The sequence below is a fragment of the Marmota flaviventris genome, chromosome 11 (genome assembly GCF_047511675.1).
Source record: "Marmota flaviventris isolate mMarFla1 chromosome 11, mMarFla1.hap1, whole genome shotgun sequence".
Lineage (NCBI taxonomy): Eukaryota > Metazoa > Chordata > Mammalia > Rodentia > Sciuridae > Marmota > Marmota flaviventris.
This window is the reverse complement of record NC_092508.1, coordinates 107,819,325-107,845,009: the sequence shown is the minus strand read 5'-3', so window position 1 is coordinate 107,845,009 and position 25,685 is coordinate 107,819,325. Positions and strand designations below refer to the sequence as shown.

The 25,685-nt window shown below is 34.2% G+C and overlaps 1 protein-coding gene and 1 non-coding gene across 2 annotated transcripts in view; both read left to right on the top strand.

Annotated features, from left to right (window-relative positions):
• The window catches only part of Dpp10 (dipeptidyl peptidase like 10), a 623,123-nt gene that overhangs the window by 230,741 nt on the left and 366,697 nt on the right, over positions 1–25,685 (top strand). The window lies entirely within an intron of this gene.
• On the top strand, positions 10,001–10,073 carry Trnas-aga (transfer RNA serine (anticodon AGA)). The gene has a single exon. It is a non-coding gene; the product is annotated as a tRNA-Ser (tRNA).

The following is a 25,685-nucleotide window of genomic DNA, read 5'->3' as shown; positions in this document are numbered from 1 at the left end:
TAACTAAAGAACTCGTTTCTATACCCAGTTCCCGTTCCCCAGTATCTGATCTTGTCTAGAACCTTTACTTGGTTGACTTTGTCAATACATGTAAAAACATATAATTCCCCTCAGAAAAATAAACAATTAGTTTGAAATGATTGAGAGTGAAAGATAGATAATAGATAGTATTGACAGTGGTATAGAATCTTGAATGACATCTAAGACCATCACACTCTGCTCTGTAGGCAAAGCCAAGCCTGTAGTATTCTTCTCAGTTCCTGTTTTCATTATTTTAAAAAGCATATGAACCACGTAGAACACATTCAGAGAAGTATGACCAGAAGTACAAAGCATGATTATGTCAGAGGCAAAGAAAGCATTTTATTGTGGATGATTAAAAAAGAGAGAGAGAAAGAAGGGATGTCACTTTTCAAGTATTTTCAAAGAACTCATTTGAAATTAATTAAAAGAATGAGTAAAATAGGACTTGTATTTGGAGGTCAAATGGAGGTAGATTTGGGATTATTTAAATTTTTCTAATAAGTATATCTGTCCATTGGTAAAATTAATGCCTCACAAAATAATATTTACTATTTAGCTTTAAATTAATGACTACAGGATTGGGACTCAAATATTGGACATGTTCCTGAACTGCAAAATCTCATAATGTTACCAGATCTGTAGTCAGAATTCCCTTAATTTCTGCCCAATAATTAATGGATATTACACTAATATGGAACATTGCAAAATACAGGCATAAAAGACTAGCATAATATTTTATTTATGAGTGTAGCATAGGGGAAACTGTGATTATTTAACACTGAAAAAAGTAGATAACAGTCTCATTATGATTTGTGTTTGAGAAGATTTTAAAGGTCTGTCAAGTACTGTTTTCAGGTATTTGTAAAATTCAGTTGTTTACCCAAAATAGGGTAAAATAAGTAATACAAACAAATAAAATTGAATATATTTTATGAGAAAAAAGATAGAAAATAGCACTACTTTTACAACATGTATAAAGGAACAACTAAATAGATAATCTCAGGTTTTTGCTTTGTATTGAGTTTTCTAACTGACAAGCCCCAGGCAGTATGTTTTCAAGAGTGGTGTTCTTTTCATATATGACTTTAATAAAGACAGCACATTGCCAGTGTCCATGAAATGGTGAAAAGCAAATTGTTCTGTGTTTTACTGCTCATTCGACTCCTGTATTCTGCATTCACAGAATTTCTATTTGACAAGTAGGACTTAAATGGGTACACTTTCTTCTTCTTCATGCCTTTTTTTTTCCCTGAATGGGCAGTTACTCTAAAAGCTTAAATGAAATATATTGGAGTAAGCTGGTATAAATTTTTCTCCTTAATTATTAAGACTTGATCTGCATGCAGTGCTCTGGTAGGCATATTATGTTAGGTTCATTACACAGATATGGTACTAGTTTTTTTTTTTTTTAATACAAAATAAAACATTTATTTATTTATTTATTTATTTTTTATTAGCTACACATGACATTACAATGATCTTAGCAATTCATACATTTGAATCAATTGGGGAATAATTTCTCATTTTTCTGATTGTACAGATTGCAGAATCACACGGGTCATAGAGTCACCTATATACATACAGCAATCATAATGTCTATCCTATTCTGCTGCCCTTCCTATCCCCCCTACTCCTCCCCTCCCCTCCCATCATTTCTCTCTATTGAGAATGAAAATCAGGTTACATAGGATTACTATTCATGCTGATGCACTCTGGGTTTCTCATGAACTAATACCTTGCAAAAGAAAAGGAATTCAGGAATATAACAATGGATATTAGATGACAAGTCCTGACCAGAAATTTAAGGTTCAAGATAGTAATGAGAAGCTTTCAAGAACCTTTGGAATGAGTCATAGAGAAACAGGGAAATGCTATCCTCTGAGCATGGGTATCATCAACAAAGAGTAAATAATTAAGCAAAGGGATCAAGGGATGGAATGTCAGTGACCATAGCAGAACCACATCACCAAAGCAGGAGCCCCAAGGAAAACTGTATATTAGCAGGTAATGATCTAAGTAAGGTACAAAATACACGTGAATGGTAGTAGGAATGAAGGTTGACACAGGAGTTATATAGGAACAGTGCTACTGAAATCATTCTGCTTGAGACTTTTGATCTCTAAAAGAATTGTCAAAAAGCAAACCAAAGGGTTCTTTGTACCATTAGGTCTTAGAAACTAATTACAGCCGAGAAAAATCAGTAAGTTCCTCATACCTCACAAGCCTTGGCCTTTCTACCATGGTAGTCATATTCATTGCTGGTCTCTTAACACTGGTGGTTTGACTGGATGTCTTACCCTAAGTCTCTGTGTATAGAACTTAAACCAAGTGCGCAGGCTGTGTAAATACATATTCTATTCCAGACCCAATATTAGCTCTTCAGTCCTTGGAGATCTGAATTTAAAAATGGATGAGCAGGCACTTGTCAATTCCTAAATATGCATGTGAACGACATTTTGAACACTGATGTTCTGAATCTTCATTACTGAAGGGTACCTATAAAATCAGATTTGGAATTTTATTAGAATAATATCAGAAATATTGCTAATAATTTAAACAAGCTACTTTTAAAGCCGAACAGAAAAAAATAAAAACAAAAAATCATATACTTTATTCTTAGAAAGTCATGCCAGTAGACATAATAATCAAATCATTATGAATTATCCATACTCCAAACAGAAAAGCAGATAAAATATAATTAAACAAACAGATAAACAGAAAAAAAAAGTCAGTGATATAGTCAACATTTCTACTTAATTTTTCAATCCTGGGACTTATTGTTATCTATCAGTTGCCTTTCCTTGGAAACATCCAGAGTATGGACAAGTATACTTAATTACGTGAGCTAGAATTCTCAGCTGCTTGACAAGCCTCATCCGTTGGCTGGTCTTTTATTTAAGCTGTTATAGTGTTAGCTAAAATCTGAAGTAAAGGAGAGGCAATTTCTTCTAGGAAATAATGCTTGAAATTGAAGACTTGATTTTAAATGAAAAAGATGTATATTAGTAGAAAGAGTTGGTCTGCTGGTTTTGCTGCTGTCTAGCCATGTGAGTGACTTTAGGCAAGCCATTAAAGTAATGTCGGTCTTTGCTTCCTCATCTGTGACATTGAGCAGCTAAACATGATAATTTAGAGGGACTATTCCTTCCTGTTATGCTATAGATTTTTATTAATGAATAGATAACATGATTGGTCTATTAAAGTTTAATTTGGTAAATGTGAAATATCTTGAATTACTTTTAAGAGGTCCTTGTTTAAAAGGTATATGCAAGTGTGAGCATATATCTTTTATACTACTAAGTGTTAATAGTTATCACAGGACCAATTTTACCTACCAGTGGACTCTGAACAATGAGTAAATATGGAGGTGCTACTGGCTTCTAGCGGGTACAGTCCATAAACGCCGCAGCATATCTTGATACGCATGTGACAACCCTCCCAGGACAAATAATTATCAGGTTCAAAATATCAGTAGTGCCAACATTGAGAAAACTTGCAATTAATTTGTGACCCATATTGACAGCATACCACATCCTTCAGGGTACAGAGCTTCATTAGGTAGTAGTAATTATCTAAACCAAACGTAGTAGTTTTATTTTTTGTTTTGTTTTTCCCACAAGGAAAGGGTCTCTACTTTCTGTATTACACACAATGACTAGAGCTCATTTTTGTTCTCACTATCGACAACCCACTCTGAGATTAGCAATTCGTAATTATTTTTGTTATTAATATTTGCTTTGTGTCCTCATGTAATGATTTTTAAATAAATGCTTCATGTACTGTGGAAGAAGTATATTCTCCATTCCCATTCTAGAGCATTAGGAATGTATGAATATGATCAATATTATGGATTGCATTTAGGTATTCTATATAGTTATAGTCAATTAAAATTTGTTTGATCTTTTTCATTTCTCTAATTATACTGATTTCTAAATTTGGGCAGGATTTATTTCTCCATTTGCATGTGTACATTTGTGTCCATTAATAAAGAAGCCTGTATTTGTGCATACATATAAAAGTAAACACACCTAAAAGTGAAAGACACTTCCTATTTCTAGCTCCATGTTGTCATTAATTTGATTAGCAAGACACTGTTTTGTGTACAATACCCATTTTTTTTCTAGTTAAGGTTCACATTTACCAAATGTTGGTCTTCTCTTAATTTCATTTTAACCATAGCACAGCAGGCTCCCCCGTGGTAGTTCTATATACTAGTGTACCTCAGGGTCTCACAAGGTGAACCCACCCAATATTTTTCTCCCATTTTCTTTATTGTTTCTGTTTATTAGTTTATTCTCCTGACATATAACGACTGGTATTTCCAATGTTGAAATTGCATAAATGAGATTCTTGTTTACCTTTATAATTAAGATTCATCCTTCTTGTATAATTCATATACTATGACTGTCAGGCTTAAATCCCACTAAGTTTTTGTTCTATTAGACTTTATGTGTCTCTGGAGACTTGAATTCAAACCTGACTCCAACAGTTGTTATATTTATATCTTTGCTAGACAAATAACATCTATACATTGTATATCACTGTAGTTTTAAATAATCTTATAGCTTTCCACTCTATTTGCCTTGTAAATGGCATGGGGTAGTGAACATTAAGGGGCTCTGAGAAATAGTAATGGCTATAAATATATGAGTGATGATAATTGTATAATTTATACATTTCACAGTCGTTACAACAGAGAACAGCAAAAACAAAATTGAGTAGGGACAATTAAAAAAATCATGGCATCAAAGTTTGTAGGTCATTTTATTTTTAGGACATGTTATTAATTATAAATGACATCAAAAAAATATTTGAAAATTCATCAAGCTTCTGAAACCTCACTTTTAACATGGTCGAGTTAAATTGCGCCATTTTTTATTAAACAAAGTTGACTGAATCCCTACTGCTTTTCACACATTGAATTATATCCTGGAATATCAAAGTGTATCAATTTGTTTCCATATCCTTAGGAATCTGCCTGTGCAGTAAAATGGAATATTGTTTGCAAGATTAGCCATAGGTAGGACAAACAGAAGCTCTGATAAACTCTTCCTATCAGGATAAGCTTTGCAGTGGAGGAAAGAAAAACTTGAGATGGTAAAATGAGTTTGTCCTCACCTAGAAGAAAGAATGAATGTGTTGGTATAGTCCATACTTTGACCTTCTGGCCTGTTTTGGAGCAAAGGTTTTTGTAAGTACTGTAGAAACTATTCAGAGACTGGACAATCTTGCTACTGCTGGAGTCAAGACTCGAGAGGAAAGCTCACTACAGATGCCTGTTGGACTATAGGTTTACCTTTATGATCATGAAAGTTCAAAAGACTGCAAGAATTTCTTGTAGTTAGGGATAATTCATATTGAAAACAACTCAAATGTTTCCTTTATGATTAATAATAAGTGAACTATTTGTGTTATCTGGAAGAAATTTTTCTTCATTAAAAAATGTTTTCTCTCTCTCTCTCTCTCTCTCTCTCTCTCTCTCACACACACACACACACACACACACACACACACGTATATACTTTGGCAGGAATATATGTATGTTCTCTATTTCCAGGAAGTGTTTCAGAAATTTTCGTTACTTTTACTTTTTTTTCCCTTCCCTTTTAAGGCACTCATTAATGTGAGTGGAAATTTAACACATTTACCAAGTAATGCTTTCCCTTTGTGCATATCTTAAAACTATTGCACTATTTGGAAAATGCACCTTCTTATAATTATATGTTAAAACTATTTTCCAAGTGCTTGGATAAATTTGCCATCAATTTTAACAGTACAAAGTAATTTTTCTACTACACTGTAGGAAAAAAAAGAGTCTGCCTAAAGTGATATTTTTAACAGATAAAAGTCCTTTGAAGATAAATTGAAAATGAAAAAAAAAAGTCTGTGAGTATTATGTGAAATATTCAAGGCAGTGTCTTATTAACAACCGAGGATATGTATTGGATTTTGAGTTTCAACCTATTTGTATAGATTAAGAGCTGTACTCTGGAGGTAGATGGACCTATGTTTGAATTCCTGCTGTCTGTGATTATGTGATATTTATCACATTATATACCTTCTCACATCATCATTAGCAGCTTCAATATTATTGAACTAATAAGAAAACCTATAAAAATTGTTTAACAGTGCCAACAAAGGTGTGTGTGTGTGTTTGTGTGTGTGTGTGTCTCTTTGTGAGTGCACATATTTTGAGTGGCTAGAAAATAAGAAGTACTAGATTGGTGTAGCTAATTATCTTATTGTTTCACTGTTTTTTATGGATTAGGCTGATGTTATAAATTATGGTGATGTGTCATTCTGCTCTTTAATGTACACAGATATCATTTGTTCGAAATGAATACTTAGGGTATCCTTGAAGGTAAGGCTATATCAAAATAAAATAACATGATCTCCAAGGAGTAGGCAGGAACAGAGAAAAGCAATTGCCTATATTTGAAAAAGCAGATCTAAATCTTTGTTTACATGGCTTTCTTGCTCCAAAATGAACTACTCTTCTTTATCTATGTGGTAGACAATGATTCATTTATCTTGATTCTGATTAGGTTCATTTTCTTGATTGGACCTTTTAAACCTCACATCCTCCTGCAGGCTTCTTCTACCACCAACTTTGTAGGATTGACCATTCCTCCATGGAACCTACTCACTCATACTCTAGTGCCTGTCTGACATGAAGTAGATGGCAATTCTTAAATGGGAACTCAGTTATAAAATTATGTTCTTTTAGTAAGCCATGAAATCTTCCAGTTTTTGTGTGTGTATCTTTAGAGCCTAGTGAGTGATAGAAATTTCATACAACTTTGATATGTCAAGGTGTTTGCGTGCTCTCTACTGCAGCACATCAGGTTTCTTAGGGTTAGGAAGTGGCCTCTATCTGCTATATTATGAAATACTTTTGCAATTACAAGAAACTATAAGAAAGGATGTTTTGATCACTGATTCAGAGCCCTGCTGTCTATTCTGCACCTGGAGAACCCAGTGGTGCCCACTAACATAAACAAACTGAAGTGTGACACTTCTGAGGGCATGCATTGGCCTTTCTGAGGATGGATCTATGATTGAAGTTCTAATACTGTCCAGGACCATGTCTGACAGGGCTGGAAGAGGAATGCTCTGCCTTTGTGGCTGCGTTGGCTGCAGTGCTTTTATTTATTCCCTAGGAAATTCATTATGATGTTCAGGAGGCAAAGAAAGTAATTTGCTCTATGAAATCCTCAGGAATTCTGACGAATTTTGAAACTTACAAATGGGTTGAGAAACTTAAAGACAGACTGACAAATGACAAATATATATATATACACACACATATATATATGCATATATATATGTATATATATATATATCTCCCAGGTTGATTTTGACTTGAGAATCAGGTCACATTGAGTGTTAATAAGATGATCATAGTTGTTTTGGTCTAGTGTAGTTCTCATTTTTTTCCCTCACTATTAATGCCCTGCCCAGCCAGTCTTCTGTCATCATCTCCGCTTTTGTAAAAGATTAAAAGATTATTCTTGTATATACCTACACCAATCTAGATTTGGATATTTCTCTAAAAACTCCATACCCATTATAGATAATATACTTCATCAATTTAATTCCCCATCCCTTTCTTTCTTTACACTTGGAATACATCCCCATTCTTTGATCTTTTACCATTTTTTTCTCTTCTCTTTGCTAAAACTGTAGCTATTACAATCCTCATTAATTTTCAAAGCATGATGTGTACCATCTGTCCCAGTGGATTCCAAATGCCACTAACCATCAAGGGCACTTAAACACACATATTCTTAGACCATATCCATGGGGAGTAGATGTTGGTAGGTTTAATTTTTTTCCAGGACTGTCAAACTTCATAAAATATGACTTCAAGTGCTTTTGGTCGTCAGCTAGCTTGGTGGTCAGGAAATACACACAGTATGTATTATGTAGTAGCCAAGAAGCCTCCATTGTCTAATTTAGGTTTCTATATATTACCCAATTATCTCATACTTATTGATGATTTTTTAAAGATTTATTTGAACCCTTAAGTATCAAACATAATATACATTATACATGTATATGTGTATATTAAAACATGTATTTCAATGTAATATTACTACATAATAATATGAATCATTATTCTCTCTCTCTCTCTCTCTCTCTCTCTATATATATATATATATATATATATATATACATATACATATATATATATATATACATATACATATATATATATTTTTTTTTTTTTCATTGCACACAAGCAATATGTATGTTCTTATTACATACCAGGTGTTTTAGTCAGCTTTTTCGTTGCTGTGACTAAAAGACCTGACAAAAAATTTTAGGGGAGGAAAATATTTGGGGGCTCACTGTTTCAGAGGTCTCAGTCCATAGAAAGTCGGCTCTGTTCCTTGGGGCTGGAGGTAAGGCAGAGCATCAGGGTGAAAGAGCATGGCAGAGGGAAGGGGCTCACATGATGATCAGAATGGAGAGAGAGAGAGAGAGAGAGAGAGAGAGAGAGAGAGAGAGAGACTTCACTTGCCAGGTACAAAATACATACCCAAAGGTATGCTTCCCAGTGACCCAATTCCTCCAGCCATACCCAACTCACCTTCAGTTACCATTGTTGATCCCATCAGGGGATTGATTCACTCATTGGGTTAAGGCTCTCATAAAACAATAATTTGTCCTCTAAACCTTCTTGCATTGTCTCACACATGAGCTTTTGGGGGACACTTCATATCCAAACCCATAACAGCAGGTAAGAATGAATTTTGAATTAAGCTAAAATTAAAAAGTAATTCTACTTATTTTTCATTGCTTTTCTCCTTAATTCAGTGAAAGGAGGAGTACAATTTTAGTTCAGAGGATGAGGCAAACTGTTTAAAGGCTGGTATTTGGGGATGGAATAAATAAGGGGAAAATAGTCTCAATGACAGTAATTTGGATTGACTAAAGAAGTACAGTCTCCCTACACCTGTTGGCACATTCCTGTAATGCCACTAGCTCCAGAGGCTGAGGCAGGAGGATTGCTAATTCAGAGTCAGCCTTAGCAATTTAGGAAGGCCTTAAGCAACTCAGCAAAAGTCTCTAAATAAATATGAAAAAAAAAAATAGCTAAGATGTAGCTTAGTGGTTGAGTGGCCCTGAGTTCAATCCCCAGTACAAAAACAAAGCACACACACACACAAAAAGTAAAGTCTACAGGTAGAAGTGTCCTCAAATTTCTATTTCAAGCAGTAAATCAGACTAGGTCACTATCCTGCTACAAAACACAGAAATGTGAGAATTTGTATAGACAAACATATTCAAATACATACACACACACTATATGTCCTCAATTTTTAGTTTAAAATGAAGTAGTTCAATTATCATGGTATATTTAAATATCATCCATCTTCCAACATGGTTCAGATTCCAGTTACCATATGCTATGAATGTCTTCAGTCCACAAATAATCAGGTAAATAAAAAATCAGCATCATTATCCCTGACCCATCTTGTCACTTTTTTCTGTCTGTGCTTGGTCACTGTGCATGCCTACACTATGCAGTTCATATACAGGCTGCAAAGCATGCAGTTGTATTCCTCCCTGATTCAAGTTAAGGAACACATGTGACGCTTTACAAACACAGATAGTTGAAAGAGGGAACGTGTCCACAATGATGGCAGTACAGCAAAGAAATAAAAAATGATAATGCTAGAAGTGAAATTAGAGCCAGATGTAAGTGCATTTGTGGAAGAAAGAGCTGATTTGGGAGTAATACTCTGCTGCCATTCAAGAGTCTCTAGGCGAAGTTGGGGATTTAGCTCAGTGGCAGAGCATTTCCTTAACACATGCAAGGCCCTGAGGTCAGTCCTAGGGGGGGAAAAAGTCTCTAGGTATAAGCAAAGGAACCTAATGAAAGTAAACTCATGAATTTTATTCTTTAGCTCAGGAGGCCCTAATGAAAGGCCATGGAGTAGTGATATAAAGAACAGATATTTAGGTGACTGGGGATATAGCTCAGTTGGTAGAGTGCTTGCCTAGAATGCACAAGGCCCTGGGTTCAATCCCCAGCATCACCAAGAACAGACATTTATTTTTCAGAGTACTAGGGAATGGTAGTCTGAGGTTAAGAGTCCAGCCAATTTAGTTCCTGATGAGGACTTTCTTACTGGCTTATAGATGGCCACTATCTGACTGTACACTCACATGGAAGTGAAGAGAACACAATATGTCTAGTATCTCTTGCTATAAAGACATTAATCCCATCAGAATTTCCCCAGCCCCTTTCATGATCTTATCTATCCCTACCTACCTTTCAAAGGTTTCATCTCCCAATATTATCACATTGGGGGTGGAAGACTATCATGGGGGTGAAGACTATCATGTATGAATTTTCCAGGGCAAAGCTCATAAACCTTCAGTGCATAATATCGACATAAATGAAGAAACTTGTCTTGAGAGAAAAGATGAAGGTTTCCAGAAGTGCCATGTCTAAAAAATTTAACACTAAAGGAACTATCAAATCTATTTCAAGACAAGCACCAAAGTCAAAATGTTAGGACGAGATTCAAATTTAGAAAGGAGTTTTATCAAAGAATAGAAAATAAGTTGACTATATATCTCATTATATCTTACATGATTTAATATTGTCAAAATACACTTGATAAATTCCTTAGCAAAGGGAAAAAATTGTAGTGTGTCTAATGTTTAAATTATATTAATTTGACATTTTAAATTTTATTATAATTTACAAGCAAAAGTAGCTAAATTTTTGTTTTGAAAACTTTTTTTCAAAGGTAATAAAATAATCACACTTTTTCTCATCAACTTTTGATTGCTTTGCACAATTTCATATTGCACATCATTTTTTTGCAGTCCCACATAGTTTTTGATGTGAGTCTAGCCTGTATACTCTTCAGTGATGTGACTAAATTTGAAAAGAAGCAAAGGAAATTCTTTGGACCAGGAACAAAACACAAGTGCCAAATTATGTATGTTAGCACCAGGAGAATCCACAGATCTCAAATGAGTACGTATGGGCAAGGATGTTCTAGACACATGGAAAAAAATTAGAAAGGTGTAGCATTTTTGTGGTTTCACAAAGAGAATATTGGTGTGTAGAGGTGAAATGTTAGAAAGAGATGAGATTTTGAGATTCCTTTTATCCAGGAGAAAAATTTTGACTTTTTAAAATCAAAAGCATCAGGACAGTGGCAATATCATTATTGAAAGTGGCAGTATCATTTTCTTTGGCCTTTTGAAACAATTCCAGTAATAGTGGAAACATGAAGTCAAATAATGAAAAAAGTACTTTTCAGAGATACTAATAAAAACTCAAATGCAATGCAAAATAAATCATTTGGGTGTGAAATTGTTATAGAAATCTATAATCTCAGTTAAGAAGTAGTCATACTTCAAAACGGTGAAATATATTTTTATTTTGTCATAGCTATTTTTCTACCTTATTTATTGTTGTATTCTAATTACACATAATAGTGGAATATGTTGTTATATATTCATACTTACATATAATATAGCAATATAATTTGGCGAATTTAATTTCCTGTCAGAATTCATGTGAAACTGTACTCCATTCCTACTCCTTAGTCCAGTATAAACATAAACTAAGTGTAATAAATACAGTTGATGGTGTTTGGCTTAAATTTCTATCTACCAATTTAGCTTTAAAAGTTTGGGGCTTAATTTTATTAATTGTCTTTAATTGTGAGAAAAGTAAATTACCAATTGCTTTATTTTTATCTAAAACTCTCTAGTGTTGAATATAACTAACAAAAGCATTGCATACAAAATGCTTAAATATCATAATCTATGGATTAAAACATTGAGGCCGGGCACTGTGGCACACTCCTATAATCCCAGTGGCTCGGGAAGTTGAGACAGGTGGATCATGAGTTCAAAGCCAACTTCCACAATGGCAAGGCACATAGCAACTCAGTGAGACTCTGCCTCTCAATAAAATACAAAATAGGACTGGGGATGTGGCTCAGTGGTCGAGTGCCCCTGAGTTCAATCCTTGGTACAAAGAAAAAAAAAATTGAGGTAAAGTTAGGGCATAGGATTCAATTATAGGAACCCTAATTTTAGATAATTAATTGATAGATTTTGCCATATCCACAAGTGCTGAAATAGTAGCAATAGTTAAACACTTAAACCTCATTTACCCAGGCCCCTTAGATTCTTGACATGGAATTGATATTTGGATGTTGCAGAGATCAGGATGGGTATTAAAAAAAACAATACTAATAAACAATAGAAAAGATGAGAACAAATAGTTGAAAGACTTAAAAACATGGAAAGCTACTTGTACAGTTTGAAGTTTTCTGGTTCTAATTCTGAAACTTCTTTCTGTTTCTGTGCACAATGATGTTTTTAAGTGGGCATTGGAATCAATATGAAGCATTTCAAACTGAGTCATATTCAGTTCAATTAATAATGTATTTTGCTTCATAATAATAATCCTACCAATAGTAAATTCAAAATTTGGCTTAAAAATGTCTAAAACAGGACTTTTACTAAGTACAGTGCTCTCCAAAAAAGCATATATTCTCATTGATGATTAAACACTTGACTGTATGACTTTAAATCAGAATATCATTTGTTGATAATTACAAGCCAAAGAAAGGCAGAAATTTTAGACCATAGAAGATTTCAAGTGTCATACAGCAACCTATATGATTTCATGGAAAAAAACAGTCTGAATTACCCCAAATTGGTGTGTTAATAGGATGCTGACCTTTCCTATTATTACTAAGAAGAGTCCTTGTGAATTATCTCTTTTAGTGCATAGATCAAATAACAGCATAAACCCTGTTTTTCCCGTGTAACTTCTTTAATCATGCAAGCTGCCCCTTGATTGTAACCTCTTAGTAGTTTCCAAATTTATTTTTTTTTAAATTACAGATTTCAAACTTTTATATAAAGAATTAAAATTGTAATCCAGTATTCTACCCTTCCTAGTCTCGTGACTAGGCAATTTTGGAACTACTACTTATTTGTAATAGAATATTCATTTAACCCAAAGCAGGTATAGAGAGCTCTCTAATTTACCCTGGAGATTTAAATAACAACATAGATTCAAAAAAAAAAGGGGGGGAGTCTATGGGTCAGAGTAGGGTGAAGATGTTTAAAAGAGGAACTTGCTCAGCAACACCAGTCCTTTAAGAAAAGTGTGTGAGTGTTGAGTTGGTGATCTGAGTGGAGTCTACCCAGCAGAGCAGTCTCATCCCTCATGTGTTCAGGATGATAAGCACAGCTTGCTACCATCCAAGTTATTTATGACTAAATCAGCCTCAGATAAATGTGTACATGATGTTTTTAAATTGGAAAATGGTGCTGGATTGGAAAACAGGTGGCAACTTAAATATTCATAATCCAATGTCCCTTTACCTTAATCATGTAGTAAACAACAGCTTGCACTTCAGCGTGTGAAATCATATTAAGAATGTGACTAAAACGTTTAACTTCATTCATTAGGAAATAGGTGTGAACAGTAAAGGTGATAAATGACACTCTCAGTGGTATTGTAACAGTTGTCAACAACAAAAAATGATACACCATTTTTGTTTTGTCCAAGTTTCATTCCAAAGCAATATAATTTCTTTTATAATACATTTTATTTTATTACATACATTTTGTGCACCACATAGAAATAAACATGTAACACCCAAGCATTTCAAGAGCAAAGATTTTATTTGTTTTATAGTATATATTAAAATTTATAATAGATCTTTTTGTATGACTAGGAGTTCAAGCTGAAAAGAAGAGGAAAGATAGGTTTACTTTATGTGGATGGAATATCAAATTAAATAATTAAACTGCAATTAAACATTTTTGAGAATTATGAGAATAAGCACATGAAAAGATGCTAAATATCACTAATCATTAGGGAAATGCAAATCAAAACCACAAGGAGATATTATTTCAAACCCATTAGGATGGCTATTATCCAAATTAGAATTAGGGGAAAAAAAAGGAAAGTTGGCAACAATCTGCAAAAATTAAAAGCTTTTTGCACTGCTGGTAAGCATACCTAATTTGGAAGACATGATGGTTCATCAAAAAACTGCACATAGAATTATCATGTGAAATGGAAATTCAGGTGCTAGGTTTATACCCAGAAGAACTGAAAACAAAGACTAAAACAGTGATTTCAATCCCAATGTTTATAGCAACATTTTTTTATAGTCAACTCAACCCATATATCTATGGATGGAGAAATGGAAAAACAAAATGCATGATACATGTGCATTTGGAATATTATTTAAAGAGAAATCCTAATACATGCTATAGCATGCAATCTTAAAAAAATAAGTCAGTCCCAATTCTACTGATGTTGGATACCTAAAACAATCAAATTTATACAGAAAGTAGTAGTGGTTTCCAGTTTTGGGGTGAAGGCTAATACAAAGTTATTGTTTAATGTAGACAGTTTATGTTCATTTTTGAATTAATAGATTCTTTAATTCAACATATTTTTCTTTGCATCTTTCTCATGAAATGAAATACCTACCTTGGAGAAATTTGTCAGAAAGTTAAGTTGGAGGGGGCTGCACATGCATATGTGTAAATATTTTCATGTATTATATGAAAAGTGAGCTCTCGTGACAATAAAAGCTTTTCTAAGAACAAATATATTTTTTTTCTAGTAAGATAAGATGGAATATTGGACTGATATTGCTTTTCTTATATTATTTTTTCATAGAGTTCAATGGTACATTCAACCCTATGAGCAGTAGAGCTATGATTATTTATTTGATTTTCCCTCATTTATTTTCCTAAATATTTCTTTTTCATCTGATGTAGATAGCAAAAGGGAAGCTAGTAGGTCAAGATGCCATTTATTTAATGCGTTAGATTATTACTGAGCTATAGCTTGTTTTAAAGTGAACACGAATTTAAAGATCAATTTACTGAACACATTCTGCCTCTTTCAAATTTAGACTAGCTCTTCCTTGCAACTGTATTAAAATCTGTTTTCATAGACATTCTTTTTCCCAAGAAGGTTTCACTCTTGAGAGAAATGTAAGAGGTAAAAATTGAGCACTTAGCACTTGCCAGTATTATCTGATGAGATGAGTTGCTTTTAACAGTTTGGTGAACCAAGCAGCTTTAGTTTTATCTGAGAATACAAGGTTAGACAACAAGAAACAGCATAGCCTGGTAGAAAGCTGGCATATGACAGTGACTGAGGCTTTTGGTCCGGTATACTAGGATATTTACCTTGCTCACTTGTATATATATACATGTGTACATCTTGTTTGCAGTACTGGGGTTGGAACCCAGGGCTTCTCCCATGATAGTCAATCTCTCTACTCCTGAGGGACATCCCAGCCCTCATTTATGGTCCATTGATGGATTGATTGAATTAATTTTGGTTTTTATTTTTATTTCAAATTCATGTGAATAAAAAGCCTTTTTTAAAAAAAATTAACATTCGCTTCTAAGAAGTCCTTTCTTCATTTTGGAAAAGCTAAGATATGGGACATATACAGATTTTTTTTCATTCATATCAATTACATGTATACATATATAAGTCTAAAACAATTTGATGCTGGGTTTGTTTATGCTCTCAACCTTAAAGTCAGACGATACAAAACAGAATCAGATACCCTCCTGTCTTGTATGGATTAATGTTAACAAACAATAGTTAACAAGTATGTGTTGTTGTTTGTCAGGAAAATGGTCTCAGATGTAAATATCCCATAGACTTAGAATCAATGACCATTATTTTAAACACTTAAATTGCCAAAATTTTTGTTCACTGGAAATTTGAGAGCCTGTTATGTGACTATTCAGCACTGAACAAGTCAGATCTTGCTCTGATGGAGCTTAGAGTCTAGACTAGATGAGACATTCCCCTTAGGATTATAGGTGTGATATATTGTATGGAAGGAGAGGTGCAGGGTTTTATGAATGGCTACTTTTCAATGACTAAAATCAACATGGTGGTTCTGAAAATGTGATCCTCAGACTAGTGCCATTATCATGATCAGAAAATTTCTTAGAAATTTTTAGGTCCCTCCCAAGACCAGTTGAGTCAGAAATATTGGAGATGGGATGTGGCAATTTGTTTCAGCAATTGTGTTTTCTTTTCCAGGAGATTCTGATGGTTAAAGTTTCAGTAGAGCTGTTTTCTGGCAAGTGTTATAAATTTGGACATTGTTGATATTTGGGCCAGAAAATTCTTTGTTGTGGTCATCTGTTCTTTATAGGTTGTTTAGCAACATTTATGGCCTCCAACACCTATCTGCCAGTAATATCTTCTGGTAGTAACAGCCAATGATACCCCCAGAAGTGGCCAAATACCCCATCTTATCCAGGCAAGATCTTTTCACCAGTTTCTGGCTTCCCTTCAAGCTCCAATCAACACTCAAAATAACTTCTGACCTTCTTCTTGTCAGTATATGTTAAAGTGCTTTCTGAAAGAGTTGAATACCATGCCACCATGTTTATTCATCTGAGGAGCCCTAAGTAGGTTTGATTTCAAGTCTCAAGATGATTTAAGTTCTGATCACATTTTTTGGTTTGTCAGTTTTGTTATTGCTTTTTTTTTCTTTTATTTTTTTTTTCTTTTTGAGGAGCTCAGGGCACATTTATTGCCCTGCAAAAGGAATGTGGGCAGATTTTTTTCAACTCATTGACACTGAGTTCAATAAACAGAAAGGCTGTTTTACAACATTGATTACTTTGGTCTCATTATTATTTTTTTTTTTCTTTTTCAACCTATTTTTCTTCTAACTTCAGTGAATATCCTACTGTATTAGTCTTCTTTTGACCTTAAATAGTAAGCCATTTTGTTTATGTTTTACGTCTAGCAATTTGATTGCTAATGAAGTCCTAGGTCAGAGGCCTGGCTTTGGGAATCCAGCAAATCAGTTCGAGCAGCTGGCCCCACAAAACAAATGGAGAAGGTAATGGTGAAAAGCACAGAAGAAACTTTAATCAGTGTAGCTACACTAGGAAGGCAAGGGGACCCATGTTATCAGCCCTTTCTTCTAGGCCCTGACCCTAACTTTGAGATTTTATAGAGAAGGGAATGAGGGCAAGGTTTGGGGGTTTGTCTAGCTGGAGGCTTTTCACAGCTGACAAAGCAGGTAATCTTGATCAGGTGTGGTTGATTGGTCAAGGCCTTTTCCAGGTGAGAAAGTTGCTGCTGCCTGGTGGGGTGGGTAGTTCAGACTCATTGCAAGATGTTTATCCATCAGACCTTGGAATCCAAAGTGACTCAGAGCAAGGGTTATTAATGCAAAGTGCAGGCAGAGATGCCAATTTTTTAATACTGCTTTTAGTTACCCATCACCCACTTGCAGGCAAAACTGAAGAAGATAAGTGCTTGTTACAATTTGATGAGTCTTGTATTTAAAATGAAGTTCATTTTTACGTGAGTTAAACTGAGGTACCTGTTCTTTTATGTTAAACATAATCGAGAAACTAAAAGACATAATTTTTGTTTTGTTTTGTGTTTTTATTGTTAAACTGAAACTCTTTTTTTAAAAAAAAAAAAGAAAGAGAGAGAGAAATTTTTTAATATTTATTTTTTAGTTTTCGGTGGACACAACATCTTTATTTTTATGTGGTGCTGAGGATCGAACACAGCGCCCTGTGCATGCCAGGCGAGCGCACTACCGCTTGAGCCACATCCCCAACCCTAAACTGAAATTCTTGAGACAGGATTCTTTTTAATAAAAGAGCTTATTGGTGCCAATACAGAGGATAGACAGAAAAGGACCATGTCCCAGGTAGTTCTGCGACTACCAGCCTCAAGGCTAGACAGCAGTTGGAATAATGTCCACTAGAACCCAGAGCTGAGAGCATTTTTCTAACAAAACTTTGGGAAAAGAATATATCAATTGTTTATATTGGTAAATTGTTTACATTGGCTATGGAAAAACAATAGACTGGGCAGGAAAACCACATGGGAAGGGTTTGGGATACAAGGACACTTCATAAGGAGAATACTTACTGTTATGATTGGTTGGAGTCAGTAGAATAGAAAGTTTATATGAAAACAGGAGGTAGTAGCAACTGAGTTGACTGTTTATTTTTATTTTTTTAATTTCTTACATACATGATAATAGTGGAATGCATTACATTCATAATTATCCATTCACAGCACAATTTTTTCGTAACTCTGTATATAAAGTATGTTCATGTCAAATTATGTCATTATACATGAGCTCTCTCTTTTTTTTTGCATTACAATTTTTAATACACCCTTATACCACAATGTATCATATCTCTATTTGTACATAAAGTATGTTGACACCAAATTCACATCTTCATACATGTATTTTATATAATGATGACCATCACCTTCCACCATTTTTGCTATTCCCCTTACCCCACCCTTTCCTTCTCACTCCTATTCCCTATGTAGAGGTGATCTTCCTCTCATGCTCTCTCTCCCTACCCCACTTTACCCTACTTTGAGTCACACCCCCACCCCCCCACTTATATCAGAGAAAACATTCTGCATTTGTTTTGGGGGGACTGGCTAACTTCACTTAGCATAATCTTCTCTAATGTCATTCATTTCCCTACAAATGCCATGATCTTATTCTTTTTTAGTGCTGAGTAATATAACATTGTGTATAAATGACACATTTTTTTAATCCATTCATCTACTGAAGGACATCTAGGTTGGCTCCACAGTTTAGCTATTGTGAATTGTGCTGCTATAAACATTGATGTGGCTATGTCCCTGTAGTATGCTGTTTTTAGGTCCTTTGGGTATAGTCCGAGAAGAGGAATAGCTGGGTCAAATGGTGGTTCCATTCCCAGCTTTCCAAGGAATCTCCATACTGCTTTCCAAATTGGCTGCATTAATTTGCAGTCCCACCACTAATTTGCAGTCCCGCCAACTGTATATTTTTGAAAATACATTCAAGAATATTGCAATGGCCTTTGTTAGTGTCAGCTCCACAGGTTAACTTCCTTTGTCCCATTCCATTTAGCCTCCAGCCTTTCATTAACTCCAGAACTTTCATTAACAACCAATCAAAATATTCTCATTGATGCATTATGGTAGAATAGAACTTTCTAAAGCTCACTGATTCTCTTGGAGCTGAGCACAGTGGCACACACCTATAACTTTACTCTGGAGGCTGAAGCAGAAGGATTACAAGTTAGAGACCATCCTGGACAAGTTTGTGAAAAATAAAATAAATAAAGGGCTGGCATTGTAGCTCAGAGGGAAGGCACCCCCACAGGCTCAATCATGAGTACTTCAAGGAAAAAAAATTGGGAATTTGTTTCTTTCCAAGAAACTTTGAGACTTTTTCAGTATTACTTATTGTAGTTCACAAATCTTTCCCAATTCATGGTTATAAAGTGAAAATATGTAGTTTCTTAGTCTCTGAACCAAATTCTAAAGTGTTTCAATTTTCTGCATTTTAGATCATAGGAAGCCCTACTTGTAAATAGATGACTTAGGAGCTAGGTGTGCAATGAATTTTTGGTAGGTTTATAAACATATGTACACTTTGCAGAATGGCTAATTTGATTCAAAGGGAGCCTCCATTCTGTCCTCTGCAAGTTCTGTAATTGAGCCTGTGAAACAAAATGAAAATAGCTTAGCAAGAGAAAAGACCGTCAATGAGGGCATGGGGCATCGCAGGAATGTGAGTGCCCCCACACACAATGGGAGTGAGAACCTTATATCCCTTCTTTATTGAGGACAGGGAAGTGGAGGACACAGGCAATGTTTTGAGGAATGACAAGTAATTTTTAGCGGAGATGAACGGGCTTGAATTACACAGACAGTGGCCTAGGACAAAGTTCATGTGGGCTCTGGATGTGTTGCCAACTCGAATTTTCTCTCCTAGAAGCTAATCTTCCTGGTTTAATGAAATTAGCAGAAGGAAGTTCCAAACAATTGCATCCCTTGTGTATGAACTTTCCTTGGCCAGATAAGGATACTCAGAGAATAATTGACTAGTACTTGTTAACTGGTAAAGGTCAATGATATTTTATTTGACCAATAACAGATGTTTGAGCAGTATGACAGTGATACATTTTGATAATAAATAATGATGGATCTGATGATGATGATGATGATGGATCTGATGATGATAGTGCTGATAAATTCTACATAATTCGAACAAGCTTCAGACAGCCATGTTTCAAAAGATGAAGAACTTTATAAGGTCTAGATGGTATTGGAATAGACATGTTATTTGAGTTTCTGACGAAAGAGGGGCATTCATCCTGTGTGGAAAAAACTGAGAACAGTTTCATTAAAGTAGACCTTTGGCTACTGGAAAGACAATGGGTGGAGTCCTAGAAAATGCATAGTAAAAGAAGTGGCAGACTTAAAGGATTCCATTCTAGGGAAGAAGTAGGCACTTTAGAAAGGAAAGGTATCCCTTAGAAACTTGGGCAGGGTAAAGAAAGAATTAGCTAAACAGAATAGGGCCCTACTTGAATAAAATGCCACCAAATAAGAAGATGTCAATTACAAATAGGCTATTCATTAAATGGGGGCCATAGCCCAGTAGTAAAGCACTTGCTAAGCATGTATGAGTTCCTGGGTTTGATCCTCAATACATGCATACACACCAATGTATACATGCATATGAAAAAAGTAAAAAAGAAACAGGAAAAAAGTCAAAGAAAAAGGCCAGTGACAACAACCAGCGTAATACAATAACAACAGAATTCTACCTATATTGAGGAAACTGTACAACGATATTCAATGTAGCAAGAAGAATTTGTATCCTTATGAAGCTAAGTGACCAACCTCATCCCTCAAGTGTCATCACCTGTGGCTAAAGCAAAAAATAATTGAAGACATATAATTCTTACCTTCAAATAGAATCCAACATTCACAAAACTTAATGTATGAAGAAAAATATTACCTACTATCAAAACTTTCATGTTATGAAATACTAACCATTAAGAAGGAACTCAGTATACACAAAAAAACATGGCATGGAGACAAGATTACTTGATAAATATTTTAATTTTTATATTAATTCAGAAGTGTCCATGAAAATGTGTAGGTAAATTTTAAAATATGGACTTTATTTTAAAACACCATATAGGTGCCTTCTCAGGGCATCTGGTTTCAAATGGTTTCTCCCAGTACTCCCTTCATAGCTAATATCACTTCCTGAGGATTTAATGCAAGTTTTTATTAGTTTGTTTTCAGTGCCTTCCACTACAGTATAAACACCATGTGGTCAGTGAGTTTGTTTATTTTAGTTTATCTGTCATTCTTAGAATGGTGCTTACCAAATAAAAAATGCTCAATAAACATTTGTTGAATGAAGAAATGACTAAACTTTCATTATATAATTTGCAGAAATTTCTACATAAAATAAAAATTGTGAAAATTTCAGCAAATTAAATCATAATTTGAGATGAGCTAATTCCTCTCCTTTGTTAAATTTAACTTATAAAAATATTGTGATCATTTAACATGAGAAAACCATATAAGTGCTAATACATTTTTGGAAAGCATTCAGCACAAGATGCACTGGGAGAGAGCCATAAGATCTTGCCAATAGACCATTAATTTTAAGATTGGAAATTTTAATAAAACAGTAATCATTGATGTTGCTTTGTATTGGAAAAAAATATCAAAACACCATATTGTGAATAGATAAATATGAACAAGAGGCATAAAGTCTTCTTTGTCTTGGTAATTGAGGTAAGTCTATTAATGTCTGGGGTGTGGAAACAACAGTGTTCTATTTTGTGCCGTCTCTATGCTCCTGCATTGATGCTGAACCAGGAATTCCATAGTATGTTGCCTGAAATGAGGATGTTTACCTTTATATTCCCTGTTAGCTAGCATGAAGATATTGCCATCCCTGCATATGCCTGACACATGAATGTTTAACACAGTGAAACATCAATAATTTTATTGCCTTAGGCATTCCACTTGGGGGTTCTTATAATGAACATGTCCAAGCCTGTCTCCTAACTAAATGTTGAACCAGTATCAAGAAACCACATCCTTTGGAGAGAGTTGATAAAGACTTTGTCACTTAGCATTAAGCTCCATAGCAAGCTAATATGGATTGTAAAATTGTTTCTACTCTGATGCAGGAGTATATAAGCCTTAGACTCTCCATCATATACCTCAGCACATATATCAAAGCAATTTGTGATAGTAAATATTGAGGCCGTTACAGAAGTTACATGAAATTAGTCTATGTTATAAGTCTATATGGTGAAATGCATAATTAAATTCGAGGCATTTTAGGCTGAAATTGCCTTCATAAATCAGGCAGAAATAAAACAAATCTCAGAAGAATGAATTTTTCCTCATAGCTCAAGGATTATTCATTAGCAGAACAGAGGCATAAACTGAAGTCTCTTAAGTCCTAATTCTTTGATGCTTCCTGATATGTGACACTTATCTACAGTCATCTAAATGCCAACTAAATAAACTCCTCAATTAAGACTTTTTTTTAAATAAAAAACTTTGATTTGAAACAAAACTGAACAAAAACATAAGAAACAAAGGTATCAGATCATGCTTATAATGTCATAGAAAGCAAACTTTAAAGCAAGATTCCAGGGCTGCGGTTGTGGCTCAGAGGTAGAGCACTCGCCTAGCACGTGTGAGGCCCTGGGTTCCATCCTCAGCACTACATACAAATAAATAAGTAAAAGAAAGGTATTTTGTGCAACTATAATGAAAAAATATTTTTTTAAAAAAATAAGATTCTAAGGCCAGGGTTTATTAAATTTTATGCTTTTGTCACCTCCACTAATGCATTATTGGGGATGACCAAAGCAGGCATAAAGAAAGGAAGATATGACATGGAATGTACCTGTTCTTTTTCATGGGCCTGAATACTTACTTTTTGTATAGAGGGTGTCTTTTAGCTGGAAAAGAACTTTAAGCCATTTATTGTCTCTTCTACTGATCATGTAATTATGCCGAGTTCTAAAGATAAAATCACTTCCAAGTTACCTACTTGAATCTTTCTTTATTGTTTTTTTTTAATACCCCTATGTTTTTTTTCTGTTTTTTAAAAATTTGTTCTTTTAGTTATACATTACAGTAGAACCTATGGAAATATGTAAATATGTCTTTCATAAACATGCATCAATGCAATTTTAGGTTTTGTTTTTCTGCAATATTCAAAGTAGGGGTACATGTATGAAGACATGAATTGGTGTGAACATACTTTATATACAACCAGAATTATGAAAAATTGTGCTGTATATGTGTAATAAGAATTGCAATGCATTCCACTGTCATTTATTTTTTAAAAAAATCAATAAAAAAGGGGGAAAAAGTAGGAGATACTAAAAATACTAACAAAAAGTGTTGTTACTTTATAAAAAGTTGTTTCTCATTTAATATAAAATATTGAACAATGGGACAAATATAGTTATGGTCGTCTTACTCATAAAGAATCCGAGTTTTACAGATTGTGAATTTTGCACAAATTACAAACTTAATAAGTGGCAAAACACAGTGCAGGAACTGGCTCAAAAGCTGGTGGATTTTGTTTATTTGTATTTTTTCTTTTTACTGTATGGGTAACATTATCTATTCTCAGGAATTATTATTCATTCAAAACCTATCATTTTTTAATTGAATTGTTACTTAAACAATGTTTGCAATGGGCTGGGGATGTAGCTCAGTAGGAGAGCATTTGTATATCCTATGCAAGGCCCTGGGTTTTATTCCCAGTATTGAAAAAGCAAACAAATGTTTGCTAAAAGTGACAGTATAATAAATAAAGTATTTCATTATCAAAGATGAATAATCAAAACTGTTTATGAGAGGTTAAAATGTTAAAGTTTAAATGCATGTACTTTATTCTTTTTAAAATTATATATATATATATTATATTATATATATATTATATATATATTATATTATATATATATTATATATATATTATATTATATTTTATATATAATATATATATATATATATATATATATTCTAATTTGTTATACATGACAGCGGAATGCATTACAAGTCATAGTACACATGTAGAGCAAAATTTTTCATGTCTCTGGTTGTACACAAAGTAGTTACACCATTTGTGTCTTCATACATGTACTTAGGGTAATGATGTCCATCTCATTCCACCATCTTTTCTACCCCCAAACCCCCTCCCTTCCCCTTTCTCCCCTTTGCCCTATCTAAAGTTTCTCCATTCTTCTCATGCCCGCCCCCATCCCAATTATGGATCAGCATCCACATATCAGAGAAAACATTCGACAGTTGGTTTTGGGGAATTGGCTTACTTCACTTAGCTCCACCCATTTACCTGCAAATGCCATGATTTTATTCTCTTTTAATGCTGAGTAATATTCTATTGTGTACATAAACCATAGTGTCTTTATCCTTTCATCTACTGAAGGGCATCTAAGTTGTTTCCACAATTTAGCTATTGTAAATTGTACTGCTATAAATATTGATGTAGCCGTGTCACTATAGTATATTGCTTTTAAGTCCTTTGGGTATAAACTGAGGAGTGGGATAGATGGGTCAAATGGTAGTTCCATTTCAAGTTGTCCAAGGAATCTCCATACTGCTTTCCATATTGGTTGTACCAATTTGCAGTACCACTAGCAATATATGAGTGTGCCTTTTCCCCTTGTCCTTGACAACACTTGTTGTTGTTTGTATTCTTGATAATTGCCATTCTGACTGTAGTGAGATAAAATTTTAGAATAGTTTTGATTTGCATTTCTCTAATTACTAGAGATGATGAATATTTTTTTCATATATTTGTTGATTGATTGTATATTATCTTCTGAAAAGTGTCTGTACAATTCCTTGGCCCATTTACTGAGTGGGCTGTTTTTTTGAAGTTAAGATTTTTGAGTTCTTTATATATCCTATAGATTAGTGCTCACCTGATGTGCATGTGGTAAAAATTTGTTCCCATTCTGTAGGCTTTCTATTCACCTCACTGATTTTTTTTTGTTAAGAAGAAGATGTTTAGTGTGAATCCATCCAATTCATTGATTTTTGATTTTATTTATTGTGCTATATTAAGGAAGCTATATTGTGCTTATTAAGGAAGTTGGGGCCTAATCCGATATAATGGAAATCTGGGCCTAATTTTTCTCCTATTAGGTGCAGGGTCTCTGGTTTAATTCCTAGGTCCTTGATCCACTTTGATTTGAGTTTTGTGCATAGTGAGAGTTAGGGGCTTAATTTCATTTTGCTACATATGGATTTCCAGTTTTCCCAGAACCATTTGTTGAAGAGCCTATATTTTCTCCAATATATGTTTTTGGCACCTTTGTCTAATATGAGATAACTTATTTATGTGGGTTTGTCTCTGTGTCCTCTGTTCTATGCTATTGGTCTACAAGTCTATTTTGGTGCCAATACCATGCTGTTTTTGTTACTCTTGCTCTATAGTGTAGTTTAAGGTCTGGTATAGTGATGCCACCTGCTTCACTCTTCTTTCTAAGGATTGCTTTGTCTATTCTGGGTTTCTTATTTTTCCAGACTTATTTCATGACTGCTTTTTCTATTTCTATGAAGAATGTCATTGGGATTTTGATTGGAATTGCATTAAATCTGTATGGTGCTTTTGGTAGTATGATCATTATAAAACTTTGAGTAAAATTTCAAAGAATGTATTAAATCAGCATCCTCATCATTCTGCCAAGTTTTACAGATAAAATTGTGAGCTTTGAGAGCATCTTGATACATGTGTTGTCTATTCATTATGTGTGAA